General features: G+C 41.1%; 1 protein-coding gene across 12 annotated transcripts in view; it reads left to right on the top strand.

Moving 5' to 3' along the window:
* The window catches only part of LOC140195234 (uncharacterized), a 665,367-nt gene that overhangs the window by 1,437 nt on the left and 652,214 nt on the right, over positions 1-11,716 (top strand). The gene's annotated exons all lie outside the window — the stretch shown is intronic.

The raw sequence follows: 11,716 nt of genomic DNA, 5'->3' as shown, positions 1-11,716 counted from the left end.
TTTGAGTTACTGTTGCCTTGTCTGTTTAACCAATCTGGCCATTCCCTTCACTCCTCATGGTAACCAGGTGTTTTCACCCACAGAACTGCTGTTTACTGGATTTTTTTTTGTTTTTTGCACCATTCTCTGTAAACTCTGGAGATATTTATGTGTGAATATCCCAGGAGATTGGTGTTTGGCAAAAACAATCATTCCACTGTCAAAGTCACTTAGATCACTGAACAACAACTAAATTTTGGCCATGTCTGCATGCTTTTGTTCATTGATTTGCTGATTAGATATTTGCATTAATGAGCAGGTGTACCTACTGAAGTGGCCATTAAGTGTATATATTCTCACACAAATGAAAAATGTAAATAAACAAACAGTCATTGAGTACTGATCAAAGGCTTCCTGCCACCTGCAAAATGCAACCTGCCACTATCATTATCTGCCTCCTGTCAACAAGTGAATTTTGGAGCAAATTTGCCAATTTACCCTTGGCGTTAATAGTTGTGGCCAATCTCATGCAGAAAAAAAAGAATTACTAGAGGAACACACATCAAAATTGCTGGTGAATGCAGCAGGCCAGGCATCATCTCTAGGAAGAGGTACAGTCGACGTTTCAGGCCGAGACCCTTCGTCAGGACTAACTGAAGGAAGAGTTAGTAAGAGATTTGAAAGTGGGAGGGGGAGAGGGAGATCCAAAATGTTAGGAGAAGACAGAAGGGGGAGGGATGGAGCCAAGAGCTGGACAGGTGATTGGCAAAGGGGACATGAGAGGATCATGGGACAGGAGGCCCAGGGAGAAAGACAAGAGGGGGGGAACCCAGAGGATGGGCAAGGGGTATAGTCAGAGGGACAGAGGGAGAAAAAGGAGAGTGAGAGAAAGAATGTGTGTATAAAAATAAATAACGGATGGGGTACGAGGGGGAGGTGGGGCATTAGCGGAAGTTAGAGAAGTCAATGTTCATGCCATCAGGTTGGAGGCTACCCAGACGGAATATAAGGTGTTGTTCCTCCAACCTGAGTGTGGCTTCATCTTTACAGTGGAGGAGGCCGTGGATAGACATGTCAGAATGGGAATGGGATGTGGAATTAAAATGTGTGGCCACTGGGAGATCCTGCTTTCTCTGGCGGACAGAGTGTAGGTGTTCACCTGTCCAGCTTTTGGCTCCATCCCTCCCCCTCCTGTCTTCTCCTATCATTTTGGATCTCACCCTCCCCCTCCTACTTTCAAATCTCTTACTAACTCTTCCTTCAGTGAGTCCTGACGAAGGGTCTTGGCCTGAAACGTCGACTGTACCTCTTCCTAGAGATGCTGCTTGGCCTGCTGCGTTCACCAGCAACTTTGATATGTGTTGCTTGAATTTCCAGCATCTGCAGAATTCCTGTTGTTTGCGAATTGCTAGAGGAACTTGGTGGGTGGAGCCAAAGGGTTAGTTGATGTTTGAGGTGGAGACCATGTACCACAATAGGAGTGACCAATCTCACACCTGGGGTCTTACTGAAAGCTTTATCAGCACCAGCCACACTGTCTTTATTGATGCACTTAGTTAACTTCTGAAATATTGAGTCAAATTATTGAGATAAGTATTGCTATGTATTCAACATGAGCCTGAGGCTCCAGAGAGTTCCTGTACTGTGGAAGACGTCCTACCTCGTCCCTGTGCCGAAGACGCCGCGCCCCAGCGGCCTCAATGACTACAGACCGGTGGCATTGACCTCCCACATCATGAAGACCCTGGAGAGACTTGTTCTGGAGCTGCTCCGGCCTATGGTCAGGCCACACTTAGATCCCCTCCAGTTCACCTACCAGCCCCGACTAGGAGTTGAGGATGCCATCGTCTACCTGCTGAACCGTGTCTACGTCCACCTGGACAAGCCAGCGAGCACTGTGAGGGTCATGTTTTCTGACTTCTCCAGTGCGTTTAACACCATCCACCCTGCTCTGCTGGGGAAGAAGCTGACAGCGATGTAGGTGGATGCTTCCCTGGTGTCATGGATTCTTGACTACCTGACTGGCAGACCACAGTACGTGTGCTTGCAACACTGTGTGTCCGACAGAGTGATCAGCAGCACTGGGGCTCCACAGGGGACTGTCTTGTCTCCTTTTCTCTTCACCATTTACACCTCGGACTTCAACTACTGCACAGAGTCTTGTCATCTTCAGAAGTTTTCAGATGACTCTGCCATAGTTGGATGCATCAGCAAGGGAGATGAGGTTGAGTACAGGGCTACGGTAGGAAACTTTGTCACATGGTGTGAGCAGAATTATCTGCAGCTTAATGTGAAAAAGACTAAGGAACTGGTGGTAGACCTGAGGAGAGCTAAGGTACCGGTGACCCCTGTTTCCATCCAGTGGGTCAGTGTGCTAGGGGGTCAGTGTGGACATGGTGGAGGATTACAGATACCTGGGGATACGAATTGACAATAAACTGGACTGGTCTAAGAACACTGAGGCTGTCTACAAGAAGGGTCAGAGCTGTCTCTATTTCCTGAGGTCCTTTAACATCTGCTGGACGATGCTGAGGATGTTCTACGAGTCTGTGGTGGCCAGTGCTATCATGTTTGCTGTTGTGTGCTGGGGCAGCAGGCTGAGGGTAGCAGACACCAACAGAATCAACAAACTCATTCGTAAGGCCAGTGATATTGTAGGGATGGAACTGGACTTTCTGACGGTGGTGTCTGAAAAGCGGATGCTGTCTAAGTTGCATGCCATCTTGGTCAATGTCTCCCATCCACTACATACTGGGTGGGCACAGGAGTACATTCAGCCAGAGACTCATTCCTCCGAGATGCAGCACAGAGCGTCATAGGAAGTCATTCCTGCCTGTGGCCATCAAACTTTACAACTCCTCCCTTGGAGGGTCAGACACCCTGAGCCAATAGGCTGGTCCTGGACTTATTTCATAATTTACTGGCATAATTTACATATTACTATTTAACTATTTATGGTTCTATTACTATTTATTATTTAATGTGCAACTGTAACGAAAACCAATTTCCCCCAGGATCAATAAAGTATGACTATGACTATGAGATAAGATGCTATGCTGACCATCTGAAAGGAGACATAAAAGACTGCAAACATGAGAAAATCCGCAGATGCTGGAAATCCAAAGCAATGCAAACAAAATGCTGGAGGAACTCTAGCAGCTCCCAGATTTGCAAACCCTCAGATTTATTTTGGGGGGTCGATGTGACTGATTTGTTTCATTTTTTTGTGTGGGCGGAGGGATTTGAGGGTTAATGTGCCTGTTCTGTTTTTGTTTGTTTTTTGTGTGGAGAGGGGGATTTGGGGGTTGATGTGCCTGATTTGTTTTGCTCATTTTTTTGTGTGGAAGGAGAGATTTTGGGACTGATGTGCCTGATTTGTTTTGCTTGGTTTTTGTGCAAGAGGAAGGGTTTGGGGGTTGATGTTCCTGTTCTGTTTTTGTTTGCTTTTTTGCGGGGAGGTGGGACTTGGGGGTTGATGATCGTACTGCCTTTCTTTTCTTTCCGACCTTGGTTTCATGGCTAACTGGAGAATTGAAGAATTTCAGAGCTGTATACTTTGGTTAAAAAGTGAACCTTTGAATTGAGTCCTTTAGAAATTTGTTCAATAATTTTCTTATCACTGATGTCAGACTCCGAGATCTGTAATTGCTACCTTATTCCTACTGCCCTTCTTGAATAAAGCTATCACATTTGCTGACCTCCTGTCGTCTGATACCTTGATACCGCTAGCCAAAATTTAAAAATCTTTGTAAAAGCCCTATCAATTACTCCTCTTGCCTCCTGTCGCAACTGGTATAGATCTGATCAGGTTCTGTACATTTAGCCACCTATTCACTCTGCTTAGACTCTAGTACCCTTTTAGTAATAGATTGTTCTGTAATTTCAATGTCTTGTGGTCTGATTTCTTCAATTATGATGTCTTTCATATTCATGTAAGGCCATATCTATGTTCTCTGGCTCTGTTAATCTTAATTACTCTCTTGCCTCAATACAGTTGCAAAATGGATTTTACTCAGTTTTTTTTTGCTAGTGTTATTTATTGGTTTCTGTTTGTCACCCAAATTTCTCTTCAAAGTAGTGTACCCCCTCAGTACTTCCTATACTCTGGCAGCCCTTCCCTTTTTCAGTTCTCAATACTTGGCATTAGCTTACTTTTAAAATTTATTACTATTCATCCTTGATACCCAGTATTCCTTAGACTTGTTGTTCTTACCTTGCACCTTAATGGGAACACTAGATCCTGAACTCCTAATTTCATCAGAATCAAAATCAGGTTTATTGTATTTTTGCATAACTGTCATTTGTTGGATATAGACTAACCTGCAAGTAAGTGCTGCCAGTCTACTTTTTCCAAGATCTGACTTGTAGTTGTGTACTTATCAGTTGGGTGTCAATCAACAAGCAATTTCTTTCATTAAAATTCGATTAAAAATCATTTTATTCAGCTACAATCAAAATCTGCACCTTCTTTCACCATTATTTAAATTTAATAGTGACTTGCATAACAGAAATCTGTTGCCTATGATTGTACAATTAAGTGTCGGGGTTTGCATGTAATTTATATCCAAAATGTTACTGAGAATGCCTATTTTCAGCTCTGCAGGTTTACTTGCTTTAATCAATCTTCCGTCATTCTGCTGAAATCTTATACAGTACAAATATCAGTCTGTAGATTCAACGATTGTCTCCTGGCTTAATCTCTGAAATTTAAATCTGTTGTGACTTTTGTCTTTGTCCGAGACTGATAGCTGTCTGTATCCTAACAAATCAGAAGTAAAATCAAAGCTTTGTTGTCATGTAAATGAAGTTCCCTTCCCCCACCCCCATGCAAACAAATCAATAAATTGTTATAAAACCACCAATCTGCCATTACCTTTTTCTTTTTATATCACAAAGACAATGGAGACTCTGTAGTTTGAAGAGATATTATATACATATAAGAGGAGAGAAATTAAGGGGGTTTGCATCTTTCAAATCAGATATGTTTCATCCAAGTTTGGCAATTTATTCAGAACTGCTAAGAAATGCAAGGGAGGATCTGTCATTTCCCAATGGTGTTTGGGCATGTGAATGGTGCTGGAGATGTGCTGATTTTGTGACATTGTTCACAGAAAGGATACTGTATAAGGAAGTCTGAGTAATTAATAGCCTAACTGCAGTGGTTGTGAGGGACTATTATTTTGATGACACAGATTAGGTTATTGAGGTGCAGTGTTCTTGATATAGCCTGTAAGTACTTTAGCCAAGCTTTTGAAAAGATCTTATGTGGCAGATTACCAAAAATGTAAGAAGCTCAAAGGAAATGACAAGTGGTAAGAAGTGAACTCTAATATTTTACAATTGTTTTTGTGACTGGAAAACAGTTTCTCCAGGTATATTGTTGGTAGGATACAAAGGAGTGGCATTTTCATATCCCATGGGAGAGATTCTGGAAGTTGGCAAAACAGACATTAAAGATGGTTGAGAAGAAAAGCAGAATATTTTCTTTTATTAGCAGAGACATAGGAAAAGCAATTACCGGTATATGTCAATTGTAATAAACATGTTAGAGGACAATTTGGGATGTTGCTTATAGCTATTAAGTCAAAGAGTTGTGAAGCACAGAAATAAACCATTTTGTCCATCAACACTAATCTGCTATTCCCACGTTAGGACCATTTCCTTCTATACCTTATTTATGTGCATGTCTAAATTTCTTGTATGTATTATTTGTGTCTGATTCCTCTGGCATCACATTCCAGATATCAACTGTTTGTGTTTTTTTTGGGAAAACAACTTGCCCCCAAAGTCTCCTTTAAATTTCCTACCCCTTAATTTAAAACTGTGTCCTCATGTTTTTGATACACTTGTGATAGGAAAATGATTTTGACTACCTCTACCTCTCATAATCTTATTCTTTTTAGGTCATCCCTCAGCTGCCTTCACCCCTGGGTAAACAAGCTCAGGCCATCACGGGATGGTTGACGAAAGCCATCATTACATTTTTTTTTTGGAATATGTACCTGCAATAACCATACAACAATTACAGAACGGAAACGGGCCATCTCGGCCCTTCTAGTCCGTGCCGACCTCTTACTCCCACCTAGTCCCACTGACCTGCACTCAGCCCATAACCCTCCATTCCTTTCCTGTCCATATAGCTGTCCAATTTAACTTTAAATGACAACATGGAACCTGCCTCAACCACTTCTGCTGGAAGCTCGTTCCACACAGCTACCACTCTCTGAGTAAAGAAGTTCTTCCTCATGTTACCCCTAAACTTTTGCCCTTTAACTCTCAACTCATATCCTCTTGTTTGAATCTCCCCCACTCTCAACGGAAAAAGCCTATCCACGTCAAATCTATCTATCCCCCTCATAATTTTAAATACCTCTGTCAAGTCCCCCCCTCAACCTTCTACGTTCCAAAGAATAAAGACCCAACTTGTTCAACCTTTCTCTGTAACTTGGGTGATGAAACCCAGGTAACATTCTAGTAAATCTTCTCTGTACTGTCTCTATTTTGTTGACATCTTTCCTATAATTCGGTGACCAAAACTGCACACAATACTCACCAGTGCCTTGTACAATTTCAACATTGCATCCCAACTCCTATACTCAATGCTCTGATTTATAAAGGCCAGCATACCAAAAGCTTTCTTCACCACCCTATCCGCATGAGATTCCACCTTCCGAGAACTATGCACCATTATTCCTAGATCCCTCTGTTCTGCATTCTTCAATGCCCTACCATTTACCATGTATGTCCTATTTTGATTAGTCCTACCAAAATGTAGCACCTCACATTTATCAGCGTTAAACTCCATCTGCCATCTTTCAGGCCAGTCTTCTAACTGGCCTAAATCTCTCTGCAAGTTTTGAAAACCTACTTCATTATCCACAACTCCACCTATCTTAGTATCATCTGCATACTTACTCATCCAATTTACCACCCCATCATCCAGATCATTAATGTATATGACAAATAGCATTGTTCCCAGTACAGATCCCTGAGGCACACCACTAGTCACTGGCCTCCAATCTGACAAACAGGTATCCACCACCACTGTCTGGTGTCTCCCATCCAGCCACTGCTGAATCCATTTTACTACTTCAATATTAATACCTAACGTTTGAACCTTCCTAACCACCCTTCTGTTGGGACCTTGTCAAAGGCCTTACTGAAGTCCACATAGACAACATCCACCACTTTACCCTCGTCAGCTTTCCTAGTAACCTCTTCAAAACATTCAATAAGATTTGTCAAACATGACCTTCCACACACAAATCCATGTTGACTGTTCCTAATCAGACCCTGTCTATCCAGATAATTATATATACCATCTCTAAGAATACTTTCCATCAATTTACCCACTGCTGGCATCAAACTCACAGGCTGATAATTGCTAGGTTTACTCTTAGAACCCTTTTTAAACAATGGAACAACATGAGAAATATACCAATCCTCCGGCACCATGCCCGTTTCTAATGACATTTGAAATATTTCTGTCAGAACCCCTGCTATTTCCACACTAACTTCCCTCAAGGTCCTAGGGAATATCCTGTCAAAACCCGGAGACTTATCCTGTTTCCCTTATCTTACACAATTCAATATCCTTCTTACTGAATGCCGAAGAAAAGAAATTGTTCAGAATTTCCCCCATCTCTTTTGGCTCCACACATAGCTGTCCACTCTGATTCTCTAAGGGATCAATTTTATCCCTCACTATTCTTTTGCTATTAATATAATGGTAGAAACCCTTGGGATTTAATTTCACCTTACTTGCCAAAGCAACCTCATATCTTCTTTTAGCTTTTCTAATTTCTTTCTTAAGATTCTTTTTACATTCTTTACATTCCTCGAGCACCTCATTTACTCCATGCTGCCTATATTTATTGTAGATATCTCTCTTTTTCCGAACCAAGTTTCCAATATCCCTTGAAAACGTTGGCTCTCTCAAACTTTTAACCTTTCCTTTCAACCTAACAGGAACATAAAGATTCTGTACTCTTAAAATTTCACCTTTAAATGACCTCCATTTCTCTATTACATTCTTTCCATAAAACAAATTGTCCCAATCCCCTCCTCCTAAATCCTTTTGCATTTCTTCAGAGTTAGCCTTTCTTCAATCAAAAATCTCAACCCTGGGTCCAGACCTATCCTATATTATGATCACTGGACCCGAAGTGCTCCCCAACACAAACCTCCATCACCTGACCTATCTCATTCCCTAACAGGAGATCCAGCACCGCCCCTTCTCGAGTTGGTACCTCTATGTATTGCAGCAAAAAAAAATGCTGTGATTTGCAAGCTATGGCCCAGAACTAGAAAGTGGATTTAAACTGAATAATCTTTTTTCAGGCTACTCAGTAACACCGTGGGTGTACACACCCTAGAAAGACTGCAAGTGACTCAAGGACATTTGGGGATAGGTGATAAATGTTGTCAATCTACCCCCCCCTCAAAAAAATGAATTTAAAAACCTGCAACTTTGTATGTTTTCTGAAAATAGTAGCAAATGCTTCAGTCTTCTGTACTTGTGCAGGCTCTGTTATCACTAATCATGAAGCTACTTGTTCCCATTAGTTTCTTGATTCCATTGCAGTTCATGACTGGATGAGGCAAAGCTTCAAAGCCGTTAGCTGATCCATTAATTTTTAAATCCCTTAACTCAGTAGTTTCTAAGTTCAAAGTAAATTTATTATCAAAGTACATACAGTTAATGTCACCATAAACAACCTAAACCCTGAGATATGTTTCCTTGTGGGCATTTTCAGTAAGTTCATGAAGCATAATTGAATCAACGAAAGACTGCACCCAACAGGATGGACAAACAATAGATTAGATTAGATTACGAGGACACTCGGTCCTTGTTTATTGTCATTTAGAAATGCATGCATTAAGAAATGATACAATGTTCCTCCAGTATGATATCATAGAAACACAGGACAGACCAAGACTAAAACTGACAAAAACCACATAATTATAACATATAGTTACAACAGTGCAAAGCAGTACCGTAATTTGATAAAGAGCAGACCATGGGCACGGTAAAAAAAAGTCTCAAAGTCCTGAAGGCCTATCATCTCACGCAGACGGTAGAAGGGAGAAACTCCGTGCCCTGAACCTCCAGTGCTCCAAACTTGCTGATGCAGCACCCTGGAAGCACCCGACCACAGCTGTCTCTGAGTCTGTCCGAAAATTTCGAGCCTCCGACACCGAGCACCATCTCTGCCAAGCGTTTCAACCCCGCCCCGGCCGCCGAGCAACAAGCAAAGCCGAGGACTCGGAGCCTTCTCCGGAGATTCCGGATCACACAGTAGCAGTGGCAACGAAGCAGGCATTTCAGAAGTTTCACCAGATGTTCCTCTGTGCTCTCACGTCTGTCTCCATCAAATCAGGATTGTGCATGGCACCCTACTTGACAGATAACAGATATCCATCACCGGAGGGGCCACTGCACGCTGCGTGGCGCCGCCATCTTCTCCTCTAATAGTGTGTAAAAGACAACAAACTACAAATATAAAAGAAAAAAATGTAATAAATACCAAGAATATGAGATGAAGAGCCCTTGAAAATGAGTCCATAGGTTATGGGAACAGTTGAGTGATGGGGCGAGTGAAGTTGAGTGAGATGATCCCCATTGGTTCAACAGCCTGATGATTGAAGACAAACAACTGTTCCAGAACCTGGTGCTGTGGGGCATTTCTGCAACTTAACATGCATTGTCATTATTTTTCAAATTAGTCTTCTACTAGTAACTGCTCATTTGAATTTTCATTGAACCAAAGATGGGAAGGCTTCTGACTTAGGCTTATGCTTTGATGTGATTGAAGTTACAAATCCACTTTTCTATGAAGGACTATTCATTCTCCACCCCATACTGAAGTGTACACACTTTGATTAGGGTAAATCACAAAGAGTGTATAAGGTTAACCAGGTATATCAGTTTCTGGACCTGCTGTGTTTATTTTGTTAGGACTGTTGTAGCAGTTGCGGGATAGATTTGGAAACAGATGGAGAGCATTCCATCTCCCATGCGTAGGCCAGGACTACTAGCTGATCTAAGAGAACTATTGTTGAAGTTCAAAAAATTCAAAGCAAATTTATTATCAAAGTATGTATATGTCACCATGTACCATCCTGAGATTTATTTTTCTTGTGGGAATTCAAGAAGTACAATAGAATCAATGAAAAACAACACACAGCAAAAATGGAAGACACAACCAATGTATAAAAGAAGCAAACTGTAAATACAAAAAAATCAAAATAATAAATAAGTATGCAACAAATATGAAAAAAATGAATTTGATAGTGATAATTAGATAGTCCTTGAAAATGCGTCCATAGATTATTGAATCAGCTTAGCGTAGGGTTGAGTGAAGTTATCTCTGTTGGTTCAGGAACCTGATGGTTGAGGGGTAATAACCGGTCCTGAACCTTGATATATGGGACCTGAGGCTTCTGTACCTTCCTAATGGCAGTAGTGAGGAGAGAGCATAGATACAAAGATACTTTATTGATCCCAAAGGAAATTACAGTGTCACCGTAGCAGTGCACCGTAGGCGCTTGGTGTCAATTTACTGTGTGTTGGATGTTCCTAATATGACTTTCTAAAACATAATTTCTCTTTTCCCTTTGGTGAAATAGAAATGGAAAATATTAAAAATTCTTAGCAGGTCAGTCAGCATCCCTGCAGAGAAATAGAATTAACATTTCAAGTTGGATTTGATTTGGTTTCAAGATACTGTGAAAATAAGAAGGAAGGAGCATGCAGAAAATTTATGATCTAAGAAAGCTGCAAATCTGAGAAGTAGAATTAATATTTGAAGTTAAAAAAGAAAATCATCTAGATGGCGGAATTCTAAACTAAAACAATGAAAATTCTGGAATACTGTTTACTGAAATTGCCAAACTCTGAGTATGGTAGTCTATAATCTATTTCCTAAACTAGGTTCACTCGAACAGCACTGGAGAACTGCTGACCAACAAAGTTTTCCAGCATTCTCTGTTTTATTTCTGATTTCACTAGAGAACAAAGATTTTACATTTGGGTGTATCTTACAGATTTTGGGTTGTTCATCACAATCATCATGAAATTTCCCAATCATGCAGCATGTTTTGAAATCCCTATATTTGTTATTTTTATTCATAATTCAAGTAAATTAAAATGTTGCCGACAACGTAAGCTGCAAACTTTTCTATCTTGTCCAGTTAGGTTGGGTGGATGCTGCAGGGTTTAGAAAAGCTCTGTTTCCATGAAGGATTTTGATACTTGAAACAGATGTTTCTTAGAATAACTGATGGTAAGATTAAGGAAGACATTTTTGTTGGCCCGCGAGTCAAACGTGTCATCAATGACCGGCAATTTGAAGAACCTCTTGTGAGACTGGAGAAAATCGCATGGAAAGCATTTAGGGATGTTGAAAACTTCCTTGGCAACTACAGAGCACCAAGCTTCAAGCATACAAAACCATGATGTGCAAGTTGCCACTAAAGATTCATTTCTGCGTTCCCATTTAGACTTCCTGCAAATCTTGGTGCTGTCAGTGACAAGCAGGTGAAAGGTTTCAACAGGACATTGCGGTCATAGAGAAATAGTATCAGGCCAATTGGAATCCATCAATGCTAGCTGATTGTTTTTGGCCCTTGAGTAAGAAGCCTCAGGCTACGTCCACACTACGCTAGATAATTATGAAAACGAAGCTTTTTCTCTTCGTTTTGACCTTTCGTCCACACTGAAACAGCGTTTTTAGCC

Source organism: Mobula birostris, chromosome 1 (assembly GCF_030028105.1).
Source record: "Mobula birostris isolate sMobBir1 chromosome 1, sMobBir1.hap1, whole genome shotgun sequence".
In the NCBI taxonomy this organism is placed as follows: Eukaryota; Metazoa; Chordata; class Chondrichthyes; order Myliobatiformes; family Myliobatidae; genus Mobula; species Mobula birostris.
The sequence above is the reverse complement of the archived record's forward strand: the minus strand, read 5'-3'. Positions and strand labels throughout refer to the sequence as shown.